The sequence below is a fragment of the Capsicum annuum genome, chromosome 10 (genome assembly GCF_002878395.1).
Source record: "Capsicum annuum cultivar UCD-10X-F1 chromosome 10, UCD10Xv1.1, whole genome shotgun sequence".
Classification (NCBI taxonomy): domain Eukaryota; kingdom Viridiplantae; phylum Streptophyta; class Magnoliopsida; order Solanales; family Solanaceae; genus Capsicum; species Capsicum annuum.
In genome coordinates, this window is record NC_061120.1 from 148,764,740 (window position 1) to 148,782,971 (window position 18,232).

Genomic DNA, 18,232 nt, shown 5'->3' on the forward strand with positions numbered 1-18,232 from the left:
ATAGAAGAAACGCAAAATTGAGTTTTAAATTCTGAGCTGTATAAGTTTGCTTTTCTGGGATGTGGTATTGAGGTCCATGGGAAGTGCGGGGGTAGGGCGCATGACCAATATCTCTCGAATACGATTCGGCTTCTCAGAAAAAAGTCATATTTCCGCAAATAATTTGGAAAAAGTAATTCCTTAATTTGTCACCTAAATAGCCTTCAAGTATTAGACATGACAGATTGTTTCATTTAGTCTCACCTGACTTTCTGGTGCTTCAGAAGCTTTTACTATCAAAAAATAAGAAGCGGAAAAAGGAAAAGTGGATGAAAGGTGTGACAAATAAGAATTCTAAGTTTAGTATACAGAGGAAAAAAGGAAAAGTGGATGAAAGGTGTGACAAATAGGAATTCAAGTTTAGTATACAGATTGATGGTGTAAAAATCATCTACATCCGTTCGGTAGTTGACCCATTTTGATAAATTACTCTTGATATATGTACATATACATAAGCCCAACACATATGTAAATTTCTATTTAGATACTTGAATTTTGCTTTGTTCCAATCAAATACAAAATTATACACAAGTTTGTTCGACACAAGAGACTAAACTTAGCATATTTTTATATCTGACGTTGAAAAAATCTGCCACATATTTAAAATAATATTCCACATATTAAATATAATATTACACATATTAATGCCACATAGATGAAAAGTCAAATAAAAAGGATTGAACATCATTCCTGCACGACTATAGTCGCTCTTTCCTTGATCGATTTAGGGTTCAAAAAATCAGAGAAAATCCATACTTTTCTTTCGTAGAGAAATTACTATCTATAAAAACTTTCTTAGAAAAACAACTCCGTTCAGATTGCACTGTAAACAAGTTTTATGCAGTTTAACACGCAAGGTTAATGCAAAAGATGCATTTACATCTCCATAAAAATGTGTTGTGGTATCTATGGTTGTACAAAAGTTGCACTACCTTTCAAAATATACCATCGCTTCAACTAATTCCTCAACTCTCACTTCCATCCTTTTTAAAACAAATCTCAAACAAGGCAAAAGAATTGAGAAGTAAATCACAATAATAGCCTCATTGCTGCAGCAATCTGAAAATCGAGTGATAATGAAGGGAACTACGGATTTTCTCTCTAGAGTGGCTGTAGTTGTGCAGGGATGAAGTTCAATCCTTTTTATTTGACTTTTATCGATGTGGCATTAACATGTGAAATATTATTTTAAACATGTGGCAGATTTTTTTGGCTGTCATATATAAAAATATACTAAGCTATTCTCTTGTGTCTAACAGGGACAAACTTGTATATGACTTTGTATTTGATTGAAACAAGACAAAGTTCAAGTATCTATGCTTTTATATATATGTATGTATATATATATGTATGTATATATATATATATATGTATATATATATGTATGTATATATGTATGTGTGTGTATGTATATTTCACCGTCACTAAATCGTTCTTGTAAGTTTATACTTTTAATTTGTCTGAAGAAGAAAGAGGAAACCAAGAGTTACTTAGTGCTCCCTCGTTCATAAATACTTATCCACTTTTGACTTGACACATACTTTAAGAAACAATAAATAGATGAGTGATTTTACTAAATAACCTTTTTGAATATAATAATTTTTTTATTTTGAAAAATGTAATGAGTGATGTATTGTATTTAATACCAAGGATAAAATGGGGAAAAATAAATAAATAATCCATTGATTTTATAAACTAGACAAGTATTGTTGGATACCCAAAATAGAAAAATAGATAAGTAAAGATAGACGGAGGAAGTAATTAAACTAGAGTGTCTTGGACCCTCATAATTACCTTAACCAAGATCCATGCAGTTTTTTTTTTTTGGTTTAATTTGGAATTTTATTGATTAATGTAAAATAAAAAATCTCTAATAGTTTTTACAAAATGGACCAACCCATCAGAAATTCTTCTACCCTAATAAAATTAGAAAATAAACAAACAAAGTAGGCCCATTCTGACCCATGTCCAAATCTGTGACCCGACCCATCTTTGTTTATTACATAAGCTAGCTGAGATAGGGTTTTTGTTTCCTATTCTTAACTCTATCCGCCGCAGCATTGCACACCTGAAAATGTTGTCTTCTTCGATGTTTAACCTCATCTTCATCTTGAAGTTGATTTGGGTTATCAACATTGTGCCATGGATCTAATGTAGAATAGCTACAATTTCAACTATCAGAAGTAAGTACCATCTTCTTTCCTCAATACCTCTTAATATCAGTTTTAGCTCCTCATTCGTGAATCTTGTATTTCCCAGTTGTGCTCTCCGATTATTAGGAATATCTAGTATATTTGGTGCTTTATTGATGGGTTTGAACCCCTGAAAGAACATAGACATACAGGTAATCTTCCATCTTTCTTTCGGGTCAACTTTTCTCCACTGATTGCTCTTATTAATTCACTTTATTCTGTAGCTATTGCCGGGAGGGAGATAACAAGATGCTCAAACCGGCAAGTAGCTGGAATGTATGTATCTCTGCAGGTGTATGATTGGCAAATCTAGTAAAAACCCTCCCTTACACTACGAGTCCTTTTTGCTGGCTGTATTAGAATAGGCTATGTATGTATGTATAACTTTGATGAACCTGTAGTTTTATAAATACTTGCTTGTGCTCAAGTTAAGCTGTAGCCTGTTCAGCCTTGTCACCCTTTGGATGATGAAACTCTTATGTAGTATGGACATTGCATCTTATTACTATTTAGAATTCTCTTGCCTGTACTTTCAAGCTGCTGAGAATGTGTGAAAATGAATTCTTATTAATTGCTTAATTTGCAAGATGATTTTCTAGTTGATTGCCTTCTCTCATGATATGTTATACTTGTATCTGCTTCTGACTAAGTAGATTCCATATTTATTCTAAAAAACCTAAGATATTCCACAGACATGTCCATTCCTTAGTAATTAACTTTTGCATAAATAGTGAATTTGTTTGAAACACCACTTTATTATATCTTGAATTACTACAATGTCTTACTGCTTGTAGCATAGCCATAGTTTCTGCTTCCACATTAGTTGTATCTTCCATTCTATCTCCCCATGCATAGAGTAAATCTCCTTGATCATCTCTTAATTAGAAAGCATATGAACTCAGACCAGGATCCCCCCCTAGAAGCTCCATCAATGTTGTACTTCACCCAACTTTCATCAGGAAATCTCCACCATACTTTAGTAATCTTCAACTTAGTTTTCCTCTGCTCCAATCTTCAACTATCTCCGGCCATGAAGTAGGAAATTGTTGATTTTGGTCTTTTGACTTTAAGTAACATACCAATATTTCTAGTGACATTGTATAATACTATGTGTACTGAGCTGGATTTGCCTTCATGCTTTATAGAATTCCTCCTCTTCCAAAGTTCCCATATAATCATGCTAGGAATAACCTTATAGTAAGCCTTTGCTCTTTTCCTGCTTTCAACATTCCACCATACAGTTATACATTCCCCGAAACTTTGTCCTGCTATAGAAATACTACAAAAGAAGAGAAATAGGACCATGAACTATTAGCATTTAGAGCTCTTAGAAACACATGTGAAATGGTTTCCTGCTCCGAATTAGTACAACACTAGCACCTAGTAGGTCCCTGCAGACCCCATCTTTTTATATTTTCATCCACATGATTTTCCCTTTCCATACTCTCCACGTGAGGAAAGCCATTTTAAAAGGTAAACCCTTTATCCAAATATGCTTAAAAATACTATTTTTTCCTTCCCTCTGTATGACATACTCCCATGACGACTTTATAGAAAAACTCCCTTTAGCTTCTAATATCTAAATAGGTTTATCAGTTCCTAGACAACTGACTGGTGGACCTATTTTGTCAATAATAAGATCTTTACTTTCCTGGTTCACCTACTGATAAAGCAACTGTTCATTCCACTTACCTTCCTTTATTACATCCTTTACCTTCTGATATTTGTTGTCCTATTCTCTGCTCAGATGAGAAATAGTATAAAGATCACCATATTCAGTCCAGTTATCAAACCACAGGCTTCCTTCCCAATCTTTAAGTTGCCACATTATCTGATGTTCAATCAAATCTCTTGCCTATAGCATCTTCTCCACACCTGAGACCCAGATCCTGGCTTCCACATGACTTCATTACGATTATTCTTTTTGCAATACTTATTATGCATATAAGTACTCCAAATTGAATTTTTAGTCCTAAAATTCCACCATAGTTTACAAAAGAGAGCCATAGATTCATTTTGACGTCTTCTAAAAACCAATCCCCCTTTATATTTAGGTAGACATAAAGAGTTCCACCTAACCCAATGTCTACTTTTTCTTTCTATATGACTACTCCAAAAAAGTTGAGCAACATTTTCTGGATAACATTCAAAACATTTAAAGGGGGATTAATCACTGATAAGCAATGCATAGAAATACTTTGAAGAACATGTTTAATAAGTATCGCTCTTCCACCATAAGTATAATACTCCAATTTTCTGAATCGGAATGCTACACGGTGCTTATGACCCCGAAGGACCACAAGCTAACCCATGACTGATATCTGTACCTGTATACTGCATAATATAACATAAAAATGCAGAAACATATATTGAATGACCATAAGGTTTAAATGAATAAACATCTGTTAAGAACAATGTTTGAAAATGGTATAACCATATCAAAAACAAATCTGAAATAACTGTCTGACATGCTATAGTCTGGAAAGCCTCTAAACTGTCTTAACAAGGAGTTGAAGTGACATGTCCCCGGCTAACTCCAACTACTGAAATAAACTGAAATTGAAATAGTAATGAAATCATCGTGTCCCTGAAAGATGAGGACTTACTTTTAACTCTGACTGTTGTTATTAGAATCTACTACTGATCTGGAGCTCGTACCTCTGAACCTATGGTGTAATATTAAAGAAATCACCATAGCGCAAATGTGTCAGTACGACTGAATGTACTGAGTATATGAGTGAGGTAGGCTAAATGCAAAGGGTTATATGCATGAACAATGCTAACTAATATGAACGTGAGAATACATACATGCATAAGCAACTAACTGAACTCGTGGTGATACTGACTACTGAGTCTAAACACTAGCAACATGAGCTTACTGATACTGAGATACTGAGTGATTAAGTTTACTGATATTGATATGTAAGTCACTAATAAGTGAGGAGCTGATACTGTATTATTGAATACTAAAGGACTGAAACTATATTACTGATACATGAATAACTATTTCTGATAATTTTGATTATGAAGAACTGTCCTGGTGGACTGTATCTGGCAGTCTAATTATAAAGGATTAATTTGATTGACTGTATCTGACAGCCATGAATATGAATACTGGTAATATGAGTTCTGATAACTAGTATAACTGATAACATGAGTGACTATATCTGACAGTCTTGAATAAGGTGAAACTAGCTGAGTTCCGTATTATTGGGTGACTGTAGCTGACAGTTCTAAGTCTAAAGAACTATTTGAGTTCTATTACTAAAATTGAGACCGAGACTGAAACTTAGACTATGGGAGATAATCATCTAACCGACATACCCCAGAACTAAACTGGTTAGGGTCCAACCTGTAACCCCAGCTGGAAGGGTGTCAATACCGTGCCACGATTAGAGACAACATGTGAGTAAATCCTATTCTGTTTTGGAGCTCATTCCGTCTGCCCTGCTATCAGGTAAACTCAAAGAAGATGCATTAGCCCTATGGGTAGGGACATCTCAACCTATGCTGGCTATGTAGTTCTGGAACGCAATGATTGCTTCTAGAAATCACACCCTTTGACTGTGATAGGTGAGTCCCCATCCTTGGGTTCACTCGGTGCTGAATTCTACTCCCAAATGAAAGACACTGAATTGATTTGCTAAACTGAATTGATTGATGGAACTGAACTGATTAACTGGATTGATGTTAGTGGGATTGTTTAGCAGAGCTAAACTGAGCTTATGAGAGCACTGATCTTACTGAGTATTGAGTTCTTGAGATTTTTGAGAGTACTGAATTATGGAGATTACTGAAGTTACAGAGAATACTAGAATTTCTGAAGTTTCTGATATCACTGACTACTGAGATTACTGAGATTAACTGAGATTAACTGAGTTACTAAACTTTTTTGAGTCATATGACTGACTAGTTATATGGAACATGGCTTGACTGAGAGTATCGTGAAATCATGACATGGCTCTAGGTACACAACTATATTTTTTTGGGTACAAGTACCCCCAGGACTCGATGGAAGGAAACTGACACACATGACTGACTTGATCATAAGAGTAGAGTCCAAAATCCACAATATCATAAGTAGGGGATTTCACACTATACATGATGCTCAACTTCTTATACGTGGAATGGAATGCATACAATATGTATATACTTGCATAGCTTCAATATCATGCTCATTTCATATCACAACAACAACGCATAACAATAACGTGAAATTCATGTCAAATCATAGAGCATAGAACGTGGACTTGTCATTTAAGTACTATTGAATCATGGGACATGAATTTTACCATCCTAGGCATTTTATCAAATACCTTACATGCACTACTTTGGGCATAGATTTATTCATGAATTCAACAACCCATATCACCCAAAGTTCATATATTTCAACTAACATGCCATCCTAGTTTCATACAAACCCATAAAGATTCTATCTTGACATCATTCAACACATAAGCAAGATCAATAATCAAATCAAAACATAACAAGCATGGAATATAGTTTAAATAACAAGCGTGGAATATAGTTTAAAATAGGGTTCTTGGACTTCATGGATGAAAGGAGTCCATGAATGAACACACGCATACCTTAGTTCTTGATTTAGTAAAGATTGACGGAGAGATTCTTGTAATTTGATGGTAGAATTTGCTTGAACTTGAATCCCCCAATTGAAACCCTAATGTGTTCTTGAGAGGATTTTGATGAAAAAGAGTATATTTTGGTGAAATAATGGCTTAATTCCATGTTTAGGAGCTTATATAGGGGTGGGAAGATGACCCAAGTACCCCTCTAGATACATCTTTTAATTTTTGTAAAAATTTCCCAATTTGGGCCCCTACATCGAGTTGACACTTTCTTATGACCTAGCAACTCACTGCGCGTGGTGAAATCATGGAGAGACACTGGAAATTGACAAACGTCATTTTGGCTTATGGCGCGATGCGCCACTGACTAAAATGACATTGCTGAAATTTTAAATCGCTATAACTTCTTCACCGGGTGTTCGTTTTAGGTGAATTTGGTATCGACAAAAAGCTTATTCAATTGTTTACAATTTGAAGGGTATAAAACTTCCAAAATACCACCTATAAACCAAGTTATGCTCATTCAAAGATGACCTATGTGAAATCACACATGAAAATTTGGTGGATTCAAAAGTTCTTATCTTGGCTTACTCTAAGTGACTCTTATGAACATTATTAACACATCATATGCTCTATTATCACTAGGATACTCATCCTAATTCATGTACTCAAACATTAATTACAGGATAGGAGGCTTCATGCATAGGAACAATGGTTCATTTTCTAGCTTAGAAATGTATGGGGTATTACAATAAGATAGCATCTTACCTTTCCACCCTTGTAGTTTGGAGCTTACTTTATTCGTCAGGGCTTGATAGAATAAATTATTCTTCCTCATGTGGAAAATAGGGCATCCAAAGTAAGTAAATGGAAATTCCTTCCTTAGGATACCTATTTCCACCTCAGCTATTATAACAGTACCATGAGACACTTCCTTGTGCAAATAAATTACACTTTTCTCCTTGTTTACTTTTTGACCTAAGACTGACTCATACCTCTCCAAAGTTCCAACCACTTCCTTAATAGTACCCAAATAAGCTTTGCATAATATGATTATATCATCTGCAAATGCAAAATGATTGATCTTTGGACTTCCTCTTGGTAGCCCAAACATCTTAAACTCCTTATTTAGGAATAAGGATTTCAATGCTTTAGACATAATTTTGGCTGCAATAATGAAAAGAGTAGGAGATAAGGGATCTTCTTACTTTAATCCCCTTTGAGATCTAAAAAATCCCTTTGGTTGACCATTTATAAAGATAGAATACTAGTTATTACTCCTAAGCCTATACACCATGTCAATAATTATTTCACCAAAACCTACTTTCCTCAATACCTTAGTTAGGTATATCCAGTCAACCCTGTCATAAGCTTTCATCATATTTAGTTTGATCACCATATTAGGTACTTTCACCCTTTTTCTTATTTCAGAAACAACTTCCTGGACTACTTAGATATTCTTAGTAATACTTCTACCTTGTACAAAACCAACTTGTTCTTCTGAGATGAGATCAGGCAGGAACCTCTTTATCCTTTCATGAATGAGTCTAAAATTATCTTATTAACAAAGTTACTCAAGGAAATTGGTCTTAAGTTTGAGAAAGTATTAACCACTAACTTTTTAAGTAGAAGTATCGGGTTTGTATGACTTATAAATCTTGGTAATTCATACCCACAAAAGAAAATAGTTACCATTAGAAGAACATCATCCCCTATAATGTCCCAAGCATCTTGGAAAAATGCTTCTGTCATACCATCTGGGCCTCCAGTTCTATCTCTACCTAAACCCATTACTACTTGCTTCACCTCCATAAGATCATGGATTTTATTCAATTCTGCATTCTGCTCTTGTGATACTACTTTTGGTAGTTTTTCAAGCATTGAAAAATCATCATTATTTCCTTCTTTATCAAACTGTTTCTGAAAAAAGCTAACAGCTTCATCAGCAATACCTTTTTGATCCTCCAGCCACTCACCCTCATCATTCTAAATCCTCTTCAACTTTAATATACTTCTTCTGCCTTTCACCACTGCATGAAAGAATTTAGTATCTCTTTCACCATCTTTAAACCATTGCAGTTCAGATTTCTTCTTCTAAAATTCTTCCTCCCTTCTAAGTTTAACATTCAATTTAGCTTGAGCTTTGAACAAAGCTTCTCTATTTACTCCAGATGGTGATATCTCAAATTGTTGCTCTATGACTTTGGTAATATCCTCTAGTGTAGCAATTTCTTGAAAGATATTCATGAAACTTTCTTTACTCCATTTTGCTAAAGCAACTTTGACTCTCTTCAGCTTATGATGAACTATCATGAAAGGGTCCCATGCAAATTAGTTGACCAGTTCTTCCTTATTACCTCCAAGCATCACTCCTCCTTTAGCCACATATTTAAAAACCTGAAAGGCTTAGAAATATCTTCATTTACATCTTAAAATTGAGCTGTAATAGGGTATAATCAGACCCATTTCTGATTAGGTGCTCCACTTCAACTACTGGAAATAGCTCACTTATTCTATCATTACAAAGCACTCTATCCAATCTTTTAAAAATACAATCCTTATCGGTTCTTTCATTTCACTAAGTATACTTGCTTTCTTTAAAACCCATGTATTCAAAGTTACAAACATTAATACAATGCCTAAAATCCTTTGTTTCAGACACAGTAACAGGAAGTCCTCCCAATTTTTCTTCTTCATTTTTTTTAACATTAAAATCCCCTCCAACTATCCAAGAATCATTAATGTTCTGAGCCATTTCTTCCAGCGATTCCCATAACTCCAATCTCTCATTTTGAGAATATTTAATATATACTAAAGTTACATAGACAATACACTTTCTGATTTTGCAGCTTCAGAGTTAATTGCTGTTCTTTATCCCCTACCATTGAGTAATTAATCATATCATCCATGAATGCCCATATTTTCCCTGTAAAATAGACTATAGCATACTGCATCCCTAACTTTCTCTTATACTCCTCAATTGATTGATTATTATGGAATGGTTCCATCAATCTTATAAAATAAAAATGATGTCTCTTCTGAAGATTAATCAATCTTATGAATGACTTTTGGGATTCACTGATCTGATATTTCATATAAGTGCATTCATCTGGACGTATTCTTCAAAGAACTTCTAGTCTTCATTGATGTTGGTTTTGAGCCCTTGTTTTTCCTTCTTTGCAACCGTTGATTTATCTTCATTTTATCAATCTGCTTAGGAGACAAATTCCCCTCTATTGCAATTTTGTCTATGTTATACTCCAGATCCTTCTCATCCAGACATATCTTATCCTTGTTGTTGTACTCTATTTGATTATCAACATGCATAGCCAGTGGTAAGATATCTTATACTACTTCTATTTCTTCATTATTTTTTTGAGTTATGACAACAGCTAACTGCGTTGACTCATCTTTACTTGAATTATCATTATGCTCCCCTTTCTCGCCTATTTGTGCTTCTACCTGATCCACTTGTTCAACATTACTTTCTTTTGGTTGTATTTTGTTTATTTGCTGCTTCTAAAGATTCCTTTTGCTCTCTTTGATAGATGTGTTCACTCCCAAACTGTTTGTGACCCAATCTTTAGTGCTTTATTTGCCTTGCTTCCGCTTTTCCACATTCTCTACATTATCTTCCTTATTCTTCTCATTGTTGTTGTCATCAATTTCATGTTCCTCAGCTAATGCATCAAATGTGTTTGATGTTTGAATTTCTTTCTGACCCTCTTCTTCTACTTCTCCCATAATATAACCAAACTTATCCTTCTTATACTTGTTCCTCCTGGTAAGCCATTGCTGCTTATAGTTGAATCTCTTTCTTTGATTATTAGTAGCATCTCCTTCCCCTTTATCTCTATCTCTTTCACTTTGTTGAGTTAGATGTCTCCTCTGCTCCTCTATTTTTTCCTCACATAGTTTAGGATGTTTATTCCAACATGTATCTTCATCATGCCTTTGTCAACAACATTCCTTGCAATATTTCGGCATGTAGTCATATTGAATTTGAATCCATTTAAACTTTATTTCCCCTGTAACATCATCTTCTTGATTTATTCTAACTCTTTGAGGTAATTTTGCTACCATGCCTACTTCCACCTTAACTCTTGCACAACTTGGTCTTCTTTGGTTCTTAGTGGCTATATCAACTATTAATAGTTTTCCCACAACTGATGCTATAGAGAAAATAACGTCTTTATCAAAAAAATTAGGAGGTAAATTAGGCATCGATATCCATGCAACTCCTATAGTAGTTTCCACGTCAGGTTCAAACCAGGGATCCTACTTTAAGGTTCGCATCCGCCAATATCGATCTTTGTCTTTAAATAATATGCAGTTGTTGATAGTAAATTAACATAATCTTCCATAACTGCCAATCTAATGAGAATGTGTCTGGAATCAAGAACACCAATATTACACTCTCCCTTAATACCACATTGACACGGGATCAGTTTTTGCAGCTCTATGATATCTGGTTTGCCGTACGAGAATTTACCTATTATAGCATATTGTAAATTCTCCTGCATGATTAAACTTTGAATCTCTAACAATTTCCATGTGATACTTGGTTCCCCTTCCACTAATATCACTGGTTTAGGAGGTACTCTACTTTCATTAAAAATAGGAATCTTTGGTTACAACAAATTAGCATAAGATTGCTTATTAGGAGATTCAACTACTGGTTTAGAGTTTTCTGGTGGGTCTAACACACCTGAAGTATTGTCCATGGTAATCAGCTAAAGAGTAGGGTTTAGGGTTTCAATTCCGTTGAGTCAAAATCTCACTCGATCGAAGTTTGATGAGTGGTGATTTTACCACTCATAATTTCCTACTTTACCTAGATCCATGCAGTTCTTAAACCATTTAGGATGACTGGCTGCTTCCTAAAGGACATTTTGTAGAACAATCAAGTGATACAATACATATACCCCATATGCACAAATATATTTCTTTAGTCATGTGTCTCATATTAAGGATCTCGAGATATAAAAATATTAAAACAAGTCGAGCATTTTTTTCTAGTGTTATGTGAGCAAAATAAATATAAACAATGAAAATATGAACACACACACACACACATGATAAATTGCATACATAGAATGGAAGTGATTAATTCAGGAGAGTAATCTCGAGCAAGGGGAAAAATTATGTCAGGAATATATTTGAGAAAAGAGTTAAGTGAGAAGAAATTTAGAGACAGAAGAAGAGACTTGTATTGATATGATTATGATTGAATTGTTTATATTATATTATAGCTTATATTTAGAATTGGAGTGAAATACTAGTAATAGGGACTTAACAAAAAAATGGAAATAACTATAGTGCTAACTATATATGTGTCATGACTCGAACCCTAGCCTGACCGTGATGGATATCTCAAGCCCACCGTAGATCGGAGACCACCCCCATAGCCTTACCTCAAGAGCACATAAATATATATAACTGAATTTAACCAAAATAGCAATGAGAAGGATAGATAAGTCAAATGAAACTTCTAAGAATTCAAATAAACAAGTAACCCAATACTTATCCACAAAAGCCTTTAAAACCAGAAATACCAACTAAGTTGGGACATGCCCCAATCTATGACAAAAAAGAATCCAAAATGAAATCCTGAGACAATACTAAAAATAGTGAAATGACTATGCCTTTCGAAAGATGGAGTCTCACCACTTCACAAAAGATCCACAAGAATACAGAATCACCTAACACTGCACAAAAGCAACAAAAAACACGTTGGACCCTACATCATGAAATGATGTAGCTTCCAGGGACACTCAGTGGGGTGCGCACTGGCATGTAACTCAGAAGTAGGGATAAAATAATGCAATTACCAAAATTCAGTCATAAACAATATGCACTACATTCATATACATATATAGAGGATGTCGGGATAAGGACAAGGGCCATAAACATGAGAGTTTAAGATTATTAACCTAAACTGTACAACTCGCTTTGTCCTGAAGGCACCCATGGGATGTATGAGTCCAGCTCCCCCTGTTGGAAGGGACCTAGTGTGTGTTAACCTCATGAATTGAGGAAACACCAAGGAAAGGCTAAAGACACCAAGGCTATATCTCTTCCAATATATATATAATGTATACACCAAGTACATGGTCACATGGACCCCCCAACCCCGGTAAACATAGTTTGCAGTGTTGATTCCTCCGAGACCTACACATTTACGATGAGCTACACAATTTTCTTTAATCCCAAATTAAAATAATTTCACATGAACCAACCATTAACTCAGAAGTCATTTATTAAGGCATTTACCAACATGGTATTGTCATACCAGTATGCTTGCAAACTAATTCAATTATGCCAAATCAGTCCATATAATCAAACTGACTCCGAAGTCCTATTTAAAAATCCAAGCCAAGGCCACTAAGGACATCCAAATCCATTTATATCCATTTATCCTTTAATGTAATGCAATTAGTTCAAAAGACAAGTTAAACCATGCAACTATCCATATTCCAGATCAAGGTTACAAAGTGAGTTGAAGTTAATGCCATTCTAAACCAAAAATTCATCAATTTGGGAAAACCATGTCCCCGATTCCAACCATTATCATAATGCACCAATTTAGTTCCAAAAACCATAAATTAAAGAATGAATAATCCATTTAAATCATGAGAAAATCAATTCAAGTAATCATAATGAAAATCCCTCAACCCAATTTCAAATCCGTCAATTAAAACACATGAATATTAATTAAATAGATGCCACAATGTAAAAGTACAAGTTAGGGATGAGAAACATGCATGAGATATAGATCAATTCGAAGAGAATTCAAAGTTTGGAGCTTGGATGGTGAAAAAATGGATGACTTTGACATAGCGGCGTGGCATGCCGTTATCATTGAGGGTAGCCCTTATCGTGGAGGCTCACTGCCTTGAGGTCCCAATATGACCCTAAACCCCTTCTAAAAATTTCAAAACTTTTCCAAAACACCCTTTTAACATTCCTAAATATAATTCATGTAAAAAATTGACATTACCCACACAAGAGGGTCAAATAAAATAATCAAAATTTTACAGGGTCTTACATTATTCCCTCTTAGGATCATTCATCCCCGAATGAGAAGTTAGGATTTTTTAGCAAGATAATAGCAAAAATACGTCACAATCAAATAAAAAATTCAAAATGCGACAAGGTAAAAATGAAATTCATACCTTAAGCACATTCCTCCAACCCGAAAAACAAGAACAGGTACTTGACTTTCATATCTTCCTTTGCTTCCCATGTAGCTTCTTCCATCTTTTGATTTCTCCAAAGAACCTTCACTGAAGCTACATCCTTTATCTTTAATCTGTGAATTAAATAAAATAAAATAACTAGAAAGATATAAAGCAATGAAGCCATAGTCTATTTTAATTCCATCGCAAGGAAGGAATGAGCTGCTTTCCCCTTTCCTTCACCACCAATTGGAGCACAGTCTTCGCTGGTCTTAAGGTTATCAATAAGACAATCCTAATAATGTGGATACGAGCTCTTTCCTTACTCACACCCCAAGTGTGAACAAGGATTAGGATTTTTTTGACTTTTTGGAAAAATTAAGGAAAACAGATATCTCCATCAAGGCCTCCTCATAAGACAACAAATTCAAAACACCAACATCCTCAATAGGCACTATTAAAGAAGGGCAACCCACACATTTTTTACGCATAGAAATATGAAAACAAGATTAATAGGGCCTAAACTCACAGGCAATTCTAACTCGTAAGCGACATCTCAATTTTTCTCACAATCTGATATAGACCAACATAAAAAGTACTGAGCTTCCCCTTCTTACCGAATCTCATGACTCTTTTCATAGGAGATACTTTCAAGAATATCCAATCACTTAGTTCAAACTCTAGCTCCTTTGCCTCATATCTGCATAAGATTTTTGGTGACTTTGAACAGTCTTAAGTCTTTCTCTAATCACTTTCACCTTCTTTATGGCTTGGTGAACCAAGTCAGGACCAAACAACCTAGTCTCACCAACCTTAAACCATCCAATAGGGGTCCTACATCTCCTACCATAAAGAGCCTCAAAAGGAGCTATCTGAATGCTAGAATGATAAATATTGTTGTATACAAACACAATAAAAGGCAAATAGTCAACCCAATTACCTTTAAAATCAATCACATAGGCCCTTAGAATATCCTCCAAAGTCTGAATAGTCCGTTCTGCTTGTCCATCCATTTGAGGGTGGAAAAAGATGCTAAGGTTCACCTGAGTGCCCAAACCTTTTTGAAAAGCATGCCAGAAATAAGATGAAAACTGCACACCTCATTCTGAAATGATGGACACTGGTGCTCCATGCAACTTAACTATCTCTTGAATTTAAAACTTAGAATAGTCCTCTTCTGAGTAGTTTGTCCTCATAGACAAGAAGTGCGCAGACTTAGTCATTCTATCCACAATGACCCAAATAGAATCATACTAATTTCTAAATCACAAAAAACCCATAACAAAGTCCATATTAATCATCTCCCACTTCTATATGGGCAACTCTCTTGAGACATGCCACCAGGCCTCAAATATTTAACCTTGACTTGCCGACAAATCATACACTTATCTATAAAGTTAGCCATATCTCTCTTCATATTATTCCATTAGTAGATTTGTTTCAATTCATGGTACATTATGGTCAAACCCTGATGAAATATATATCTAGATTCACGAGCTTCAGTCAAAAATTTTTCCCATAGTCTATCAACATCAAGAACACACAACCTTCCTTGATACCTCAAGATGCCATCTCCCCAAATCTCAAAAGCCATAACGTTTTGCTGACCCATATCATCCTTAGTTTACATAAGTATGGAATCCAAATCCTCTTCTCCTTTTTTCTCAATACCAAAAGATGATTTAACCACTTCTCAAACAACCACTCCTCTATCCTCAGAGTCTAAAAGATAAACTCCCAAGTTAGCCAGCTTGTGAATATCCTTTACCAATACTATTTTCTCTTTATCAATGTGAGATAGGCTCCCTATAAACAAACTTCTAAGAGTATTAGCAATAACATCATCTTTACCCAGATGGCAGTGCAAATTCATGTCATAATCATTAAGCAATTCAAGACACCGCCTCTGCCTGAGATTTAATTCCTTCAATGTAAATACGTACTGCAAGCTCTTATGGTCCAAATAAATATCCACATGCACCTCATACAAATAATGGTTCTAGATCTTTAAAGCAAAAGCCACAACTGCTAACTCTAAATCATGAGTCGGATAATTCCTTTTATAATTATTAAGCTGCCTAGAAGCATATGCTATAACCTTACCATACTACATTAAAATATAACCCAGTCTGATATGGGATGCATCATAATACACAATGAATCATCAGTACCCTCAGGTAGGGTTAAAACTAGCGCAAAAGTCAACTTATACTTCAATTTATCAAAACTACCTTTACAAGCATAGGACTACAAAAACATAAACCTTTTCTGCATCAACTTTATCAGTGGAGCAATAATACATGAGAAAATTTCCACAAACATCTTATAATACCCCTCCAAGCCCAAGAAGCTCCTAATGTCGGTCGGAGTCTTGGGTCTAGGCCATTTCTTAACTACCTCGACTTTTTGTAGATCTACCTTAATCCCCTCACTAGAAACAACTTGCCCCAGAAAGGCTACAACAATTAGCAAAAATTCACACTTAGAAAACTTTGCATATAACTTCTGGTCCTTAAGAGTTTACAACATAATTTGGAGCTAATTGGCAAGATCCTCCTACCTATTAGAGTACACTTAGATGTCATCAATGAAAACTATAACAAATAAATCTAGAAGCTGCCCGAACACCCAATTCATAAGATCCATAAAAGCAGCCGAAGCATTAGTCAACCCAAATGACATAACGAAGAACTCGTAATGGCCGTACTGGGTTTAAAAAGTAGTCTTGGGAATATCAAACTCCATAGTTTCAGCAGATGATAACCTAAACAAAGATTAATCTTAGAGAAACACCTAGTACCTTGAAGCTGGTTGAATAGGTCATCAATCCTCGGTAAAGGATTCTTATTTTTCACTGTAACCCTATTCAATTAATGATAGTTGTAATACCTCATACTTTTCCTAGCTTGAAAACTTTCCCAAGAATGTTAGAAGCTTTCGTTGAAAGATGAATCCACTTTTTTTTTATACATGGTATTTTTAAGATTTTCACTTTTTGTCATGTGGGGAATCGAATAAGCTTTTCATCGATATGAAATTTGCCTAAATCTGACACTCGGGTGAAGAGTTAGAGCCTTTTTAGTGAGACAGTATATCACCTGAGCCTTCAGCGCATCGCGGAGATAGCTCAAATGGAAATAGTCAATTACTAGTGTTGCTCCGTAATAGTGGTGCATCGTACCAAACTTCCAGGTCATAGAAAAGGTGGCAACGCAATAGCTCCACGTCGCGCCATCATGCAATTTCCCATTTGTCACTTTCTAGTGACTTGGCATGTTAGTGGCACGTCGTGCCAAGGATGAAAATTAGGAGATTTTTTTAGAAAGTAAATACGTGTCCTAGGGTTAAAATGGTCAATTTCACACCCTATATAAGTCTTATAACACAAGATTTGACCATAATTCAACAACTTATATTCAATTACTCTAAAAAACTATCAAGAACAAGCCCTAGGGTTTTCATAGAAGGTTCAATTCCAAGGGAATTCACCATCAAGTTTCAAGAATATCTCCATAAATCTTTGCAGAATCATATGGTAAGGTATGCGTAGTGTTCATTCATGGACTCCTTTCGTCCATGATGCCCAAGAATCTCTTTTCTAAGTTTAAGTTAATGGATTTCTTTTTGAATTTCATGTTGGGTTTGTTTTGTTTTTGTTGAGAATGATCAATTGAATTCAAATCCATGTTAGGTGATTGATTTTATATGGAATTGATTTGTATAGATGTATATTTATGTGAACCTATAAATAAACCCTAGGATGATGAAATTAGATATGAATCATGATGTTTGATTATTGTATAATGTTGTCTACATGTGCTATGCCTATCATGTGTATGATTAAATGCCTAGATGAAGGAACAATTCTCAAGTAGTATGATATCATGAAATCCCCATGTATGTACAAGTTTATGCATATCACATGTTTGGTGAAGTGCTTCGATATATGAATTATGAATTGTGCTATTGGTTATGTGTTCAAGTAAGCCATGCTATGTCAGTTTCTTCTCATCGAGTCCTGGGGGTACTTGTACCCGAACATTTAGCTATGTGCCTAAAGCCATGTCATGTTTTCACGATCTCCTCAGTCAAGCTATGATCCATAGAACTCAGTCAGTCATGTGACTCAGGAAATCTCAAAAATCTCAGTAATCTCAGTAGTTCAGTAATCTCAGTGATCTTAGTACTCAGTAATCTCAGTAACCTCAGTATTCCAATCAATCTCAATAACTTCAGT

The 18,232-nt window shown here is 35.0% G+C and overlaps 1 long non-coding RNA gene across 1 annotated transcript; it reads left to right on the forward strand.

Annotated features, from left to right (window-relative positions):
* The first annotated feature begins 1,911 nt into the window (after nucleotides 1-1,911).
* On the forward strand, nucleotides 1,912-2,760 carry LOC107845930. The gene is made up of 3 exons (XR_001667093.2): nucleotides 1,912-2,222; nucleotides 2,299-2,383; nucleotides 2,456-2,760. It is a non-coding gene; the product is annotated as an uncharacterized LOC107845930 (long non-coding RNA).
* Nucleotides 2,761-18,232: the final 15,472 nt, after the last annotated feature.